This window comes from Ceratotherium simum, chromosome 35, assembly GCF_057802395.1.
Source record: "Ceratotherium simum simum isolate JZ-2026a chromosome 35, ASM5780239v1, whole genome shotgun sequence".
NCBI classification, from domain to species: domain Eukaryota; kingdom Metazoa; phylum Chordata; class Mammalia; order Perissodactyla; family Rhinocerotidae; genus Ceratotherium; species Ceratotherium simum.
The window spans coordinates 15,886,118-15,902,957 of NC_141934.1; the positions used below are offsets into that span (position 1 = coordinate 15,886,118).

Genomic DNA, 16,840 nt, shown 5'->3' on the forward strand with positions numbered 1-16,840 from the left:
GATTGTTGGATCATACGGTAGTCCTATTTTTAGTTTTTTGAGGAACCTCCATACTGTTTTCCATAGTGGCTATACCAATTTATATTTCCACCAACAGTGCACAAGAATTCCCTTTTCTCCACATCCTTGCCAACGCTTATCTCCTGTCTTTTTGATAATAGCCATTCTAACAGGTGTGAACTGATATCTTGTTGTGGTTTTGACTTGCATTCCCTGGTGATTAGTGTTGTTCAGCACCTTTTCAAATACCCGTTGGCCATTTGTGTGTCTTATTTGGAAAAATGTCTTTTCGTGTCCTTTGCTGTGAACCAAGATTCTTAAAATTCTTGATGGTTTTTATTGACTCCCAACTCCCAGTAGAGTGCCTCTGAAGAGTCATGAAATATGTTTGCTTTAAAAAACTTTCTTTTAATTTTAATAAATGTTTTACTTTGGAATAATATTAGATTGATAGAAAAGTTGCAAAGATAGTACAGAGTTCTTGGATACCCTTCCAGTTTCCCCTAATGTCAACATTTTTCATAACTATGCCACATTTGTCGAAACAAAGATTAATATTGGTACATTACTATTAGTTAAACTTCAGACTTTATTTGGATTTCACCAGTTTCCCCACTCATGTCTTTTTCTGCTCCAGGAGTCAATCCAGGGTACCATATTGCAAGTAGAGTGTTCGTAGTTGATCGGACTAATCCTGACTGAGATACTTACTGTAGCTCAGCCAATGGGTGAGATCTTCATGCCCACTGAGGATTGGTAGTGCTTTTTCCTGGAGGCTCTGTGGGATCTCTGTGCAGAGAGCCATGGTATTCATTTCAGTGTCTCCTAGTCGATTTTCCTGTATTTTATTAACCTCCGATCCTTGCATATTTGCAATCAACTCAGGGTTTTGTGATTGAAAACATTGCTGGACTCCATGCCATTTGAGCTATTTTCTAACTAGGTAACTCTAACAGAAGTTATACCTTTGTCCAGTCCTGTTTTTCATAAACACATGTCGAGTGACTTGCATCAATCAAAACCCTTAAAGTCGTTAAATTTCTCCAGTTCATGGTTGCTGCTTAAATGCCTTGTGGTTCCAGGCTTTTGAATATTTCCACTTTCCACACACAAGATCATCCCTTGATGAAAGCAACATTAGCCTCTCTGCTGTTTCACCCCTAATTCTTCTTTTTCTTGTTGTAATCAATGAAAGGAAGTACTGCTTAACACAGCAAGGAATAATCTTTTAAAACTCATCATCACAAGAGGTGGTCCTGGCAGGATATATAAGTGCAATTTAAGAAGGGTCTGGGCAAATTTATGAATGACAGAGTTGGGAGTGGCTACTGAGAGAAACTAGGACATGCCTTGGCTTTGACACTGAGGTCAGACGGAGCATCTGCGCCCTCCCGGATCCTGCCTCTTGGGGTTGCTGTGGGCAACACTGATTGAACCAGGAATCTGACCCAGTTCAGGAATGCTTATTCTTCCAGTAAGTCAAAAGCTCTATGATGAGTTACTGCCATACTTATGGGTCACCAGACACCCATTACAATTTCCAGCATTTCAGTCCCAACCTCACACAGTCAGATGTAAGGTTGAGTTTTCAGCTGCTCATTATCATCATTATTTCAAGGCTGCCTTCCAGGTTTCAGTAGGGGTTTCTTAAGTGTATTAGCTGTCCTGGGCTATGCTTTTCCGGTGATGTTTCAGATATCGGGCAAGAGTCTGGTTGTACCCAGCCTGAGTTTTCCCACCTTCTGGAAAGCTGAAGCCAATCAGAGCTTCTCTTTCATGCCTTTGGGGTTATGCCTGCCTTTCCTGGCATCATGCACCTGGCGTTCCTGTCACTGGGAAGTTTTGCTGTCTGGTGCATTCTTCTAGTCCCATCTTTTTAAATATCTGAGGCATAGTGATGTCAATGGAACCAACTTGCTTGTGCCTTTCATCCAAGACCGCCATAATGCATAATGTGAGTATTGATTATGGATTATTTCCTAGAACATCTATGGCTAATGCTCTAGAGAACTTGTATTGTCTGTGACTTACGACATGAGCTGCTTCTCTTGAAGTGTCTTTCTTTCACTATTCTCAGAAAGGTACAGTTCTTGCAAAATTATTCTGAGTTTTCAGGTCCTTAGCATTTGTTAGCAGAGAGTACATTTTGTTTCGATCCGGTAGTGACTCAGTGGTGGTCCTGTGCTGATGAGCACTGCCATATTACACTGCCAATAGGTCTCCTTTTTGTTGTTGATGATCATTATTCACTACCTGGCCCTGAATGGCCATAGGGAAACTGCAGGTCCACAGTCCTGTGGTTGCTCAATAAACCTGAGAGATGACAGCCTCTGGTTTAAAGGAGAGGGATTCTATGGCTTCCTAGCCTCAGGTGAAATTCTTACATATTATCGTGTGCAGGAATATGCATGATGTAACTCACTGGATGTTTTACTCCAGTCCTTTAGTATAATAGGAAATATCGGTTAAGGAGCAGCTATTCTGTGCCAACTACTAGGTCTTTAATATATCACACTATATTCCTTCAAAACAATTCTGTCAGAGGTAAGGATTATTATACCCATTTCACAGATGTGGACACTGTGGTAACTTGTCCCACGTCATATAGCAAGTGAGAGAGAGAGTCTGGATTTGGGTTGAGGTCTGTATGATTCCAGAGCCCATGCTCTTTCTATAATACGGTGCATGTCTTAGCATAAGTAATTGTTATTTGTAATAACGTTTGTGATGATGACAAATAATAAACCATGTCATGCTAGAGAGTGGTTTAATCTCTGTGTCTGTTTACCTCATTTGGAATTGCAGTAATTTTTGAATCCACGAGATTCATCATGATATTTGAGTATCTACAATGTGCTAAATGCTACGTGAGGTGCTATAGCTCTGTTGATGAACAAATTTGGATACGGCCCTGCCTTCAGGAAGCTTATAATCTAAGCTATAGGTCCTTTGATTAAATAGAGCTGTGGTCCTGTTAAATTGCTGTACTTCAGAATGGTAGAAAGTTTAATGCTTAATAGATCACCTACTGACTTACTAAACCACATGGGCTTGATTTTAAACAAAATAGACTATGATCTGGTGACCCCTTCCCCACACATAGAATCCTGTTCTTTCTGCTAACCTGTTATCCTCCCCCCGCCTTAGCTCTAGCCTGGGAAAGGACAATGTTGGATCGATAATCCACTTCTGATATCGGGATTTATAGTCTTGGGGTGAATTGAGAGGACTTGATTCATGTTTTCTGTTTATTTAGAACAGGGTTTTTCAACCTTGGCTCTATTGACATTTGGGACCAGATAATTCTTTGTTGTGGGGGTTGTTGTGTGAATTGCATGGTGTATAGTGGCACCCTTGGCCTTTACCCATAGATTCCAGTAGCATTCTGCCCCCTCCAGTTGTGACAACCAAAAATGTCTCCAGACATTGCCTTGTGTCCTTTGGGGGCATAGTTGCTTCTAGTTGAGAACCATGGATTTGGAAGAATTGGCTGGGTTGTTACCAGGAGAGAAAATAATATTACGGTAATCAGAATCCCTCAAGATTGCCATTGCTAACAAGCAGTGGAACTGTTGCCTGGGGTGAGTAGGACCTTACTCCTCAGAGTATGGTCCATGGACCAGCAGCATCAGCAGCGTCGGCATCACCTGGGAGCTTGTTAGAGGTACAGAGACTCAGGCTCCACCCTAGACCTGCTGAGTCAGAAGCTGTATTTTAATAATATCCCCAGGAATAAGATTCCTGTGCATATTAGCATTTGTGAAGCCTTGCAAGAGGAGAAAATTAGATCTGTCAGCCTTAGAGTTTCTTGCTCGTCTTTGTGGGATCTTCCTCATTTTGTCCTCTGGGCTCAGGGTAAGGGGAGACTGATTTTTGGCTAAGGACTTCCATGGGTGGATTGAACTGTTTAGAAATGCCGGATTTTAGGCTCTGCTTTTGAGGAATCTAAAGCTTTTCTCTCAAATGGACTTTACATCCTTCATATCTTTCAAGATAGTGGTTTAACTTACTCTTCTGCGGATAGCAAATAGGTGGTTGCAAAATGGCATTTTTATGCCTCCCCACCCCCCCAGCTTACTATTGTCGCATATTTACTCTTAATTAAGGATGGATCAAGTTTTCTTCGTTAACACTTTTTCTGTGTGTATTAAATTGCCATGCCGTTTACTGAGCAGCTATTATGTGCCAGGGGCTCTGCACGGCACTTTTTGTCCCGTTTACTCCTTCCCAAACTCTGTGAGGCAGGCACTATAATCATTCCCCCAGTACAGATGATGAAGAGATGAATCCACTTGGCGAAGGTCACGGAGCCAGTAGTTGGCAGTTGCAAGGGTCAAACTCAGGTCTCCTTGACGCCAAGTTCTCTTAGCTTTTATTTATTTGAGAAAGTTGTACAGTCCATGGCAAAAAAAATTCAAGTGACACAGAAGGTTAAACAGAAAAATGTCTCCTTCCCACCACATGTCCTGTGCCTCTCCCTAAAGTGAACCATGGTTGTCAGTTTCTTGTGTAACTTTCCAGAATATTCTGTGGTAATAGTAACACCAGCACAGCCTGTACTCTTGACAACATTGTTATACTGCCTCTCAAGAATTCAAAAGTTTTTATTGTCAGGTTATTTTCCTGTATCATTGAAATAAATGAAGAAGTCTTTGTAAAACCCTGCTATGTTTATCCTTTGAATTTGTCACTCTGACATCGATTTCTGATGAGCAGTGCTCTCTTCTCAAGTGAAAACCCCTTATGGCTTTAACATGAATGTTTCAGTTATTTATTTCAGAGTTCTACTTCTAGAATAGCATTATCTCAATGGCTTGTGCACTGTGTGTGCGCGCGCGCATGTGTGTGCGTGTGTGTTTGTTTTGGGCCTTTGTAAGGTCAGTGTGTTTGGGAGTTCCTATCATTTGAGTAGGTCTCTGGCCATGTTTTGTTTTCTAAACTGGTTCGAGGAGGATGGTAGATGTACTTCTCTGTTGGCCTTGGTTGGCCTTTAAATGTATCAGACATCCACCCAGTCACTTCAGGGGCAGGAGGAAGTCAGGAAGAGGATCCGGGGCTGTTTGGGGAATTGGCATGAAGGAGAGGAGCATAGAAACAGGGGAGATGCTATAGTAGTGATGGCAGAAATGCAACTAGACCAGGAGCATGTGGGCAGCACCTGCTAAAATGTAAGAAAGGGCTAATGAAGACATGTAGTCAGTAGCTCTTACAGTCTTGTGGGATATACAGGAGAATATTTATGTGTCTCTTGGGGGCTGTTCTGTTTTTAGAGAGTAAGTTATTGGTAGGAGAAAATTTGCTAAAAAGAGCTAAATGCTTATGAATGAGGCTTAAAGGATTTCCCCCCTCTAGTCTGAAATTAGAAGCTACATCCAGAGATGTTAAAAATATGTAATATTTCACTTTCTTCCAAGATAAATTGAGACAGCTTATTTTAGATATAATTGCAATATTAAAAGGATAAAAATAAATAAACGTAGAAATCTGGGTGAAGGGAGGATCAGGATAAGGAAATAAAGTCTGTCAAGTTGCTAGACAAGGACAGAGTTGGGACTTTCAGCCTCCTACTGGCCAAAGCAAAAAGGAGAACATGAGAAAAAATCCAGAATTGTTTGCTCAGAAAAGATTCAATTTTCTGGATCCTGAGCCCTGAGGAATTTCATCTTTGGGTTCCTCATAAATGAGACCACTTGTGACATGGTGGACCACATCACTCTGGTACGTGCCCTGGGGATTTCCTTGTGACTGCGTATTATAGTGCCTCTTACTGTGAGCCAGTGGTGCAATGCTAAATTCCAGTGCGGTAAATCAATTCTAAATGAGGTAAATTAATGCCTTTCCTTAGAGAAGATGGGGAAACAGGGAATAGGTTTGTTAGAGAGCCCATAAATTGGAGTCCTCAACCCTTAAATTCTTCCTTGCCGGAAACCCTTTCACAATCAAGCAAACATGGAAATGATTTGGCCAAGGATTCAAAATTATATTAAACATCTGGGACTGTATTCAGCAGCCAACTTTCTAGTCAGTTCTTTGAAGTGTAGTGATTGCATTTACACTCATTTTCTGAGGGTGAAGTTTGGATAGAACTAAAAGGGTGGTTGGCAGGAGTCAGAAGAGATTAAAGCCGAAGGACAAAGAGTAGGAGGTCCAGGTGGTTCATAACTGATGGTTTGGAAATGATTTTCAGTGTCTCACTTCAGAGAAAATAAGTGTAGCCAACTCTGTTGGTCCCTAGTGATGGAAAGGAAAGGATAACGTTCAACTGCAGCATTGGTACTTTGGGGTCTAAGACTCACCCTTCCTGTCCTTCATAATTTTAACTAACAAAGGACACACACAAAGAACTGATAGCCAGATAGGGACCAAAATATCCACTTTGTTCTTGGCAAAGTGAGTGCTCGTTAACCTTTGATGCAGGGCTCTGGTCAATTCACCCATACTACTGAACAGAGAAGAATGGTGGGCCTTCCCTCATGGGCAGGGAGGCCTTGCCACAGTGGGCCTGATGGAAATAGGCAGGACAAGAGTGGTCATTTGGCTGAGTGCCTGTCAAGTCTGGATGGAGGCAGTAAAACAGGAAGTGTTAAGCCCAGTTCTTGCTTTTGCAGCACAATAACCCTGTCTTCCAATAAGACATGGCCCCGTGAATGTCCAGCTCTGACGAGTCAGATTAGCTCCTCCTCCTTTTGGGGAGAGTGAGTGAAAGAGTGAGACTAGATGTGTTTATTCGACACTTCTATCTCGTGGGGTGAAGGAGCCTGAGTGGAAGCTCCTTAGACTAGGAAAGGATTGGGGACAAAATATTCTCCCTTCCCAGCGACTGGAAACAGCTTTATTGAGGAGTAATAGACATACAATAAGTACATGTATTTTAAGTGTACAGTTTAAGTTTTGACATATATGTATACATCTGTGAAACCATCACCACACTCAAGATAATGAACATATTTATCACTCCCAGAAGTTTCTTCATGCCCCTTTGTAACCTTTCCTTACTACCCCTCGCCATCCCTTCCCTTGTCCCCAATGACTGATCTGCCTTCTCTCACTGTAGTTTAGTTTGTATTTTCTAAACTTTATATAAATTGAATCAAACAATATGTACTTATTTTGTCTGGCTTCTTTCATTCAACATATTTATTCTGAGATTCATTCATGATGTCGCATGTATTATAGTTCATTCCTTTTTATTACTAAGTAGTAGTTCATTGTATAGATATATCACAATTTGTTTATCCAGTCATCTGCTGATGGACATTTGGGTTGTTTCCAGTTTTTGGCTATTTGAAATAAAGCTTCTATGAACATTTGTGTACAAGGCTATGGATAGATGCATTCATTTCTCTTGGGTAAGTGTCTAAGAGTGGAATGGCTAGATCATATGGTAGGTGTGTGTTTGACTTTTTAAGAAACTGCCAAACTTTTTCAAAGTGGTTGTACCATTTTACATGCCCACTGACAGTGTATGAGAGATCCAGTTCTTCCACATCTGGATTTAAACTCTAACAGTTGGATTTAAAGTCACTGATATCTTGGCATATAGTCAGCTGTGGAGATGTGCTTGATTTTTTTTCTATTTTTGGTGAGGAAGATTAGCCCTGAGCTAACATCTGTTGCCAATCCTCCTCTTTTTGCTGAGGAAGATTGGCCCTTGGCTAATGCCCATGCCCATCTTCCACTATTTTGTATGTGGGATGCCTGCCACTGCATGGCTTGATAAGTGGTGCGTAGGTCAGTGCCTGGGATCTAAACCTGCGAACCCTGGGCTGCCGAAGTGGAGCGCATGACCTTAACCACTATGCCACCAGGCTGGCTCCTAGGCTTAAATTTTTTTAAATTAAAAAATTATGAACATTCATCTCTCTCTCTCTCTCTCTCTCTCTCTCTCTCTCTCTATATATATATATATATATATATATATATATTCATGCCATTGACTTGATGAAGAAGCTAGATTGTTGTCTTTTAGAGTATTTCTACATTCTGGATTTGTCTCTTTGCTTCCTTAGGGGTTGATGGTGGTGGTGGTTTTGTATTTGTTCTTCCAGTCCCTGTAAACTGCAAGGTAGCTCCAAAGACCAAAACAGGTTCTGATTTGACTTATTCTGGCAAGAATATCTAATAGAGGGGCTTCTCCTGGCCTGAGATGGTACTATATATATATCAAAAAGACTGCGGTGGCTTGAAACCCATCAAATACATAAAAATTCATGAGTTCATAATGATGACTGAAAAAGAAATCTCATTGGTCACTTCTGGCAGTTGCTAAGGCCCCCAACTAATTACTCTGAATGTTGCTAAATATAGGGAAAGAACCAAGAATTTATCCTGCCTTCCTATTTGAACTACATTCCAGGGTAACCAAATTGTTGATGTGCTAATAAATGTAAAAGGAATGATGGAATTAGAAAATCACCATTTTGGAGCCCTTAATGAAATAATGGCTCTAGGCCATGATCATCAATAGCTTCTAAAATCATTAAGTGAAAAATTGGAGGGAACTTTATGGCGGAAGGATCAGGCTGATATCATCAGACGCCATGGATCATTCTTAACATCACAAGAAGGGAGACAAGCAGACATTGTGTGCCCTCTAATGTCATGCGATAGTAAGTAGACCACACATCTTGGGAAGTATTCTTGCCAAGAGAATTGAATATGAATGGACAGAAGGCCCTGGATTTAACTGTCAGTTTATAGAAAAAAAGAGAATAGAGACACGTGGTAAATGATGTCACAAGGATACAGTAAACCAAGTTCAGGATGTCGGAAATTCTGTAGGGACATGTGATCCCGTTTCTTGAACAATAAATGGGCATTAAAAAAAAAAGCCAGTATTACAGATTAAGAGACATACCAACCAAATCAATGTGTGAACCTTGGTTAGGTCCTGATTCAAACAAACCAACTATAAAGAGATATTTTTGGGACAACTGGAGAAAATCAAACACAAACATGGTGTTAGATAATGTTAAGGAGTTACTATTAATTTTGTTGGGTGTGACGAAGGTATTGTGGTAATGGTTTTTTTTTTTTTTATTTTTTATTTTAAAGATTTTATTTATTTATTTTTTGCCCCCCAAAGCCCCAGTAGATAGTTGTATGTCACAGCTGCACATCCTTCTAGTTGCTGTATGTGGGACGCGGCCTCAGCATGGCCGGAGAAGTGGTGCGTCGGTGCGCGCCCAGGATCCGAACCCGGGCCGCCAGCAGCGGAGTGCGAGCACTTAACCGCTAAGCCACGGGGCCGGCCCTGAAGTATTATTAACTTGATCTTGCAAATCTTTTACAGCATCAAAGATAACATTAGATAAGGTAACACCTAGGCCTAACAAATTAGCTTGTAGAGGTCCAGACCAGTCTGCATCACGGAGGGTAGCAGAAGGCAGGGTAGAGAAATTATAATTAGTTTTGTGTGATTGATCAGATATAGGCTTATACTGAGAAGTTGCTTGATGTTTCTGAGATCAAACTTCTCAGCCATTTATAGTCCAGGTTACAGGCCCCACTGGTGTAGAGCAGTTGGTCCAGCAGTGCAGGGTCAAAGGTTGTCCTACGGAGACATTAGTTGGTGTGGAGGTCTGCAGCAGACGTGGAGTTGCAGCATAGCATAGCGAACACAGCAGGAATATCTTTCTATTCCTTTTCCAGTAGTCTTTCTTTGGAATAACAAACAGCTCGACCCAGGAACTAGATGAGATCAGTGTCAATCTGGAATTTGAGTTCTTCCTTATTGAGTGGAAAACATCTTAATCTATAGTTGTATTAAATATCTAATAGGCCCTGAGTGCATCTCGCTGAGAGGTGAGACCTCTCCAGGGACTGGAACACTGGCGGCAGCCATTGTTGTCTGGTAATGGTTTTTTAAAAGTCCTTATCTGTTAGAGCAGTGGTTCTCAACTGGGGGCAATTTTGCCCCCCAGGGGACATTTGGCAATGTCTGGAGGCATTTTTGGTTGTCATAACATGAGATGCTATTGGCATCTAGTGTGTAGAGGTCAGGGATACTGCCAAACACCCTACAATACATCTTACAGCCCCCTGCAACAAAGAATTCTCCACCCAAATGTCAGTAGTGCCACAGTTGAGAAACCCTGTGTTAGAGATCTCTATAGAAGTAATTATGGGTGAAATATGATGTCTGGGATTTTTTTTTTTTTTTGTGAGGAAGATTAGCCCTGAGCTAACATCTTTTGCCAATCCTCCTCTTTTTTTTCGCTGAGGAAGATTGGCCCTGGGCTAACATCTGTGCCCATCTTCCTCCAATATATATGTGGGATACCTGCCACAGCATGGCCTGACAAGTGGTACATAGGTCCGTGCCCGGGATCTAAGCCTGTGAACCCCAGGCTGCCGAAGTGGAGCGTGCTACGCCACCGGGCTGGCCCCTGGGATTTGCTTTTAATAATCAAAAGACATGCAAACAAGAGAGGGATGGGGGTGAGATGAAGTGAGAATGGGAGTTGCTAGCTGTTAAAGCTGGTTGATGGGCATGTGGGAGTTCATTTTACGACTTTACTACTTTTGCGTGTGTGAAAATTTTCATAATAAAAATTTAAAAATAAATTTACAAAATGTTAGAGAAAAGGATTCTACAGAGGTCTCGAGGGCAGCAAAGAATGAATCTAATTTGATGAGTTCTTGGGTGTAGGTAATTCAAGGGAGAAGGTGCTGAGAGGGAAAGTTGTTGGGGCCTGGAGTCAGCAGGTCCTAGCAATGGAAGCCGATGAACTAGCTCCTTTGCTGTTGTTTAAATATGTTCTGGGGGCCTCCACCTGGGTGAAAAACTGGATCTATCCAAACCCAACTTTGCAGAAAAATGCAGTCATGGCTAGTTGCAATTTGAAAAGATTCTCTCTTGAAATGTTTCCAGCCTATGTAGGTGTTTCATAGCTGAGTACCTAGACCGAGAAGGAGGGGAAAAGCAAAGTAAAGCTAAAATGTTAGAAGTCTGGTTCAAGTGCAATCCAGAATTGAGAGAAAGCATCTCTAAAAGTATAATTCTATGAGACAACATAAATTGTTTACCAAAAACTTGATATTAAGCAGCCTTGTAGGCACATGGCTTTTGAGAATGGCAAGATTCAGATACAGCACACAGCTCCATTGAGATCTTTTATCTGCCACCAGAGAGGAGCTCTGCTTAGCTGTTGGCAGGCAGACCCTAGCATCCCTGAGACTGATTGACTGAAGCATACTTTAGTCATCCTAACTTCCTTATTCATTTACTTTGAAGACACCATGGTAAAAATTTATCACTAGCCAAATCAACATTACATTAAAGTCTTTTTATGACTCTTTTGAGAAGCAAAGACATGGGATAATTTTTTATTTACTTAAGTCTGTTGGAAACTGGATCTGATTTGTCTTGTTTTTGAATTTCTTATACAATGTGTTGTTTCGATCAGTTATATCTGACCACTTCCTCACCAGAGGGGAGAAAGTAGGAGACTTGCCTGAGTGTCTCTAGGGAATAAACTCTGATCTCATAAATTACTTATGTATATTTAGGAACTAGCTCTATGTGCCTATCCCGTAACTCATTCTCTTAGTTCATTCCCATGAGATCCCCGATATTGGATATCTTGCTCTTCTTTCTATCGCAACCTTTTTCTCTCAGAGTTGATCAGAGGAGTTGGTCATTGATATTCCTAAAATCTCTGCTCTCGCATCAGTCGTCACATTTTCCCGCCTCTTTCTATAGCCTATCTCCTGTTAATCCACATCCTCTCTGTTTCTGCTATCTCTTCCTTAGTGTAGAATTTGTCATGTTGACTATTGTAGACTTGGCCTTTCTAGCATTGACTTCTTCCAACCATCACTATTGAAACGATGGTATCAGTCTCCGGGGCTGACATCAACCCAGCACTCTTAGACTCTCTCTAATAACCCCTTTTGTCAGTCCATTCCAGGGATTCCCCCCTTCAAGGTCCAGCCAAGATTTCACTTTCACTTACTTCTCAGCCTCATTACCCGCAGCTCTCTTGAGCTACTGTTCTGTGGCTTTTCTAAAGTAGCACTCTGCTGCTCTCCAGCCCACAAAGGTACACCTCCGTGACACTTTCTTGCAGGAACACACAAAACTCACTGTATCCCCGTCAGCAAAATTTGCCATCACTCCGTTTATGTATTCTCTCCTTTTCACACCCACATCTTGACCTGTAAATGACATAAATAGCCTGCTTTTCACTTATTTTGCAGTTCTGTCTTCATAACATAGATAAGTGCAATCACATTGGTGTCTCAGATTTTAAGGAACTGGAAGATAGCTAATTTTTTTGTAGTCTTCCTTTTAGTTTTGAACATAGCATCTAATTAATCAGTTACATACTTTTCTTTTGAAAGGTGCAGGACATCATGGTAGATAGAATAAAGTTGAAAATATTTTCGATTTAATGTTATTGAATGCCCACTGTGTTCCAGGCACAGTTCTGACTCATTATATCATTAAACAATATTTGTTTATGTGCCTTTGTCCTTTATGACACTTTGCTGGCTGTTATTCATCTTCTACTTCTGCCACACACAACTCAGCACCAGTGTCTATAACCCATAGTGATGATTAAAAGTCATAGGAGTTTTATGAGCTATATCAAAGCTCAGGTTTTTGTTTTTGTTTTTAACGTGCCAATCCTTCATGACTAAATTGTGTACTCTGGGTTTCTTAAAGTGGCATAGTCCTTGAAATAACCCATTAGGTCTAAGAAATTATCCCACATCTAAGGTTCTTGTTATTCATTCATTCCTTTAATGAAGGGGATATTAAACATTGAATAAGGACAGCCAGGTACTGTTCTGGGTGTTAGGTGTATAATGGTGAACACAACGTAGTCTTTCCCCTCCTGGAGCTTGTGTTCCAGTGGGGAAAGCAGACGATAAACACTATACCAAAATTAGAAAATCTTTTATGTTTTTAATATTAATGTTTATCTGGTATGCTAAAAAATTAAAGGTGGGAATGAGGTAAATGAAGCTCAATGGAACATGCTAGAAAGAAGTAGGGCCGAGAGGACAAATCCATTTGGTTCTCCTTTCCTTGTTTTTCTTTCAATATTTTTGAAGGCAATAAGTTTTTTTCCCCCAAAAGCTTCTAATGAATGTCAGGATTAAAAAAAAGAATTTATAGGAGAGAGATTAACTACAGCTCTTAAAATAGCTCTTTGTTTCTGAAAGCGCTGTTCTGCCATCTATCTTATAACTGAGGAGAAAAAAGCTCTCCAGAACTTAACTTGTATAGCCCCTGCCACTAAGGAGGATGTGCCCTGATGTGACCTCGAGCACAGGCTGATGTATTTAAAAAATGTATAGGGTAAGATTTTTTCCCTATTTTTCTTAATGGCTTTTACCAAAGAACAATAGATCTTAATATGTGACTCCTTATTTGTTGTTATTGAATGTGGTGAGTATGTGTGTGTGGGGGGTGAGATGATTTTATAATACTGTATTAGAAAATATTAATATAGGCACTCATTAACATATTTTTCAGACAGAATAATCTCCGCTTTTAAAGCCTCTTCATTTAACTCAAACACCAGATAACTTCTTCGTGGCCTGTATTATGCTGGGTGTTCTCTCTGCAAGAGCCATTTCTGGTCATTTAATTAAATATCTGTTCAGCGAATATTTATTGTGCACCAGCTGTGTGCCTGGCACTATGCTATGTTCTCAGGTGCAATGTGTACCTCCATCAACATAGGTGCAAATCTAATGATTTCAATGACTCATTAATACCTTTCTTTAAAGCAAAAAAATGGTGTTTTATGAGGATTGAAAAAGGGACATTTTCTATAAGATACAAGAAAGAGAGGAATTAGGCTCCCGAGATAGATGTGGTCACATACTTGGTAGTCTTTAGGCTACATAAGCCTTTAAAATGTAGCATCCAGATTTTGAGCTGGTTCTCTACTCTCTCTTTCTGGTGCTCCTATTAGATGTGTATTGAACCGTCTCATTCTTTGTCTCCTAGCCTCTCATGTCTTCTGTCTCTTTGTCCCTGTGTGTTGCGTTCTGTATAAGTACCTCTCCAGCTGTAGTGTGCTCATGATTCACTGGGGGTCTTGCTAGAAGGCAGGTTCTGAATCAGTGGGCCTGGAGTTGGGCCTGAGACTCTCCATTTCTTACCACCTCCCAGTGATACTGGTGCTGCCAGTCTACACATCACACTTTGAGGAGCATGGTTCTATGTGATTTTCTCAGATCTAACTGCTCATTCACTAATTTTATCTTCAGCTGTATCTAATCTGCTATTTAATGCATCCAGCGAGTTTTAAAGTTTAAATTCAATAACCATACTTTTCATTTTTAAAAGCTCCATTTGATTCCTTTCAAATGTGCTCAGTCCTTTTTCAGAGTGTCTTGTTCTTTTATTAGAACTTCTACTCACTTACCTTGATAATAAATTTTATGGTCCATTTTAGATTGTTCTTTTATCTACAACTTTTGGAGGGCTAATTTTCCCAATTCTTATATCTGCTGATGTTTCTTCTTGGTAGTTTGGGTGATTTCTTTTTCCTTGTTATGTGTAGTTGTTGGTTTTTACTTTTGTATGGTGAACTCGTTTCCAATAGGGATTGTGTGTGTGTGTGTGAGTGTGCGAGACAGAGCAAGAGACTCCTGTGTGCCCTGAGTTGTGCAAGTGCCGCTACAAATATGTCTGCCAGTACCCTAAGGGCTCAGTGATCCTGGACCAGTATTGATGTTAATTTCTGGGCTTGTAGTTCCCACACCATTCAGGATACTTTAAATGTACACACCCTACCTGGGGCTACAGTTTTAATAGCCACGCTATTTCTTTCCCCCTAAAGGGTCCTGGACAAGGGTGAGCATCCATCACTTTCTGGTAGGTAGAGAATTTCCATTTCCCCCACTTCTCTTTGGCTTGAGACTGTGGCTCTTTTCCCTGCCTAAATGTGGCCCTTAGAAGCCCTTCTTTTCAGAGTTTCCTGTTGGATTCCACTGACTACGTAGAGGTTTACGTCCCTAGCTTTTAATCTGTTCTGTGAATATCTCACCTGTTACGGCTGGTATATTTCATGTTGGTGTTACCTTCCTCTTATTGAAGATTATCTGGCTCTTTTTCTAATCTCGACCACATGGGTTAGCTTTCAGCATGATGGAGTTTTAAAGAGGAATCTTATTTTATGGTACGGAATTTCTAAATCATAATTATTTCACAGAGGGTGGCTCCTACCCCTATGTTAATCATACTCCTTACTCAGAAATGGAATTCAATTTTAGTCTCCTAAAGATAAATTAATATATAGTATAAAGGGAATTAAACTTTTGCTAGGAATGAAATGATATGATTAACACAAACATCCACAGGAATGTGTCTGTGCCTTGCGCAGGAAAGAAGAATATTCAATAGAGATTCTGCTGTATCTCACTAGCCTTTCAATAACTGCAGGGTCTGTCATAAACATGTATCTCATGTGAGCAATAATAATAATGGCAGGTAGTCTTTTTACAGTATGCTAAGAACTGTGCTAAGCACTTTATATAGATTTTTTTCATTTAAACCTCCCAACAGCCCTTTGAGGAAATTATGTATATGTTGAAACTGAGGCTCAGAGAGGTTAAGTGACTTTCCCAAGGTCACAGAGCTAGTAAGTGGTGGAGCTGGGATTTGAACCCATTCAGTCAGATTTCAAAGTATGTGCCATTAACCGTGATGCTGCCATGTTAGTATCATCTGCAAATCTCTCTCCATACATTTCTTCAGTCTTTATCTGTGTCTCCTTATTTTGGGACAGGAAACTTCTCTTTTTAAAATTTTTATGTATTTATTTATTTGTGAGGAAGATTAGCTCTGAGCTAACATCTTTTGCCAATCCTCCTCTTTTTGCTGAGGAAGATTGGCCCTGAGCTAACATCTGTGCCCATCTTCCTCTACTTTTCTATGTGGGACACCGCCACAGCACGGCTTGATGGCATAGGTCTGCACCTGGGATCCAAACCAGAAAACGCCGGGCTGCTGAAGCGGAGCGTGTGAACTTAACCGCTATGCCACCGGGCCAGCCTGGAAAACTTCTCTTTTTTATTTTTATAAAATGTAATTTCCATTAAAAAATTTTTTTTCGCTTAAAAAAAAAGGTATTGGGTGATTGAAATCAGATTGGATTGGAGCCTGTGTTGCTGGAAGTACACATGGGATGCGGGCTGAAGCAATGAAATTTTTCTCAGCTAATTTTTAAAGTGTTAAGCAGGTAGATTCTGACACTAACAGGGAAGATGTCAATTCTTGTGAGAGCTTGGAGGTGTTAAATAATCTTCTGGTCGTGCACATTTTACATTTTCAATCTCTCAACTCTTCTCAGTGCACCTGAAGCTCTGAGAATGTTCTTTTGCACTTCCTGGGAGCAGCCAGAAGCCTCCTTCTGGCTTCCACTCCTCTCCCCTCCACATCCCTTAACTACTCCATTTTCTTCCTAATGCTGCTTCGGATGTTGTCATCGGGGGAACTTTGGAAACAGCCAGATTCTTTTCAGTCTGTAAGCAGAAAACAGATTGCTGCTCATATCTGGCACACAGCTTTGTCCAGAAAGCAAGGGGTTAACAAAGAAGTCTGGACCGTGAACGGCTGTGACAGCTGTCCTAGGGGGCGCTCTAGCGAACTCCGGCAGTGACTCATGCTGCTCTGTCACTCAGATCAGCATTGGCCCCTGCCACGCAGGCGGCCAGGTGGGGTTACAGCCAGAGCACGCACAGAGTGGGGAGCATGAAGCCTGCACTGCGGGCGAGGTGATGCCCAGCTCGCCAACTCGCTCGGCTGGCCCGCCACAGACGCTTCAGCCCGCATCCATGGTAACGCTTCTGGCCGGCTACACCCCCGGGAGCCCAC

The 16,840-nt window shown here is 41.1% G+C and overlaps 1 protein-coding gene across 13 annotated transcripts in view; it reads left to right on the plus strand.

Annotated features, from left to right (window-relative positions):
• The window catches only part of CIT (citron rho-interacting serine/threonine kinase), a 158,497-nt gene that overhangs the window by 41,129 nt on the left and 100,528 nt on the right, over positions 1 to 16,840 (plus strand). The gene's annotated exons all lie outside the window — the stretch shown is intronic.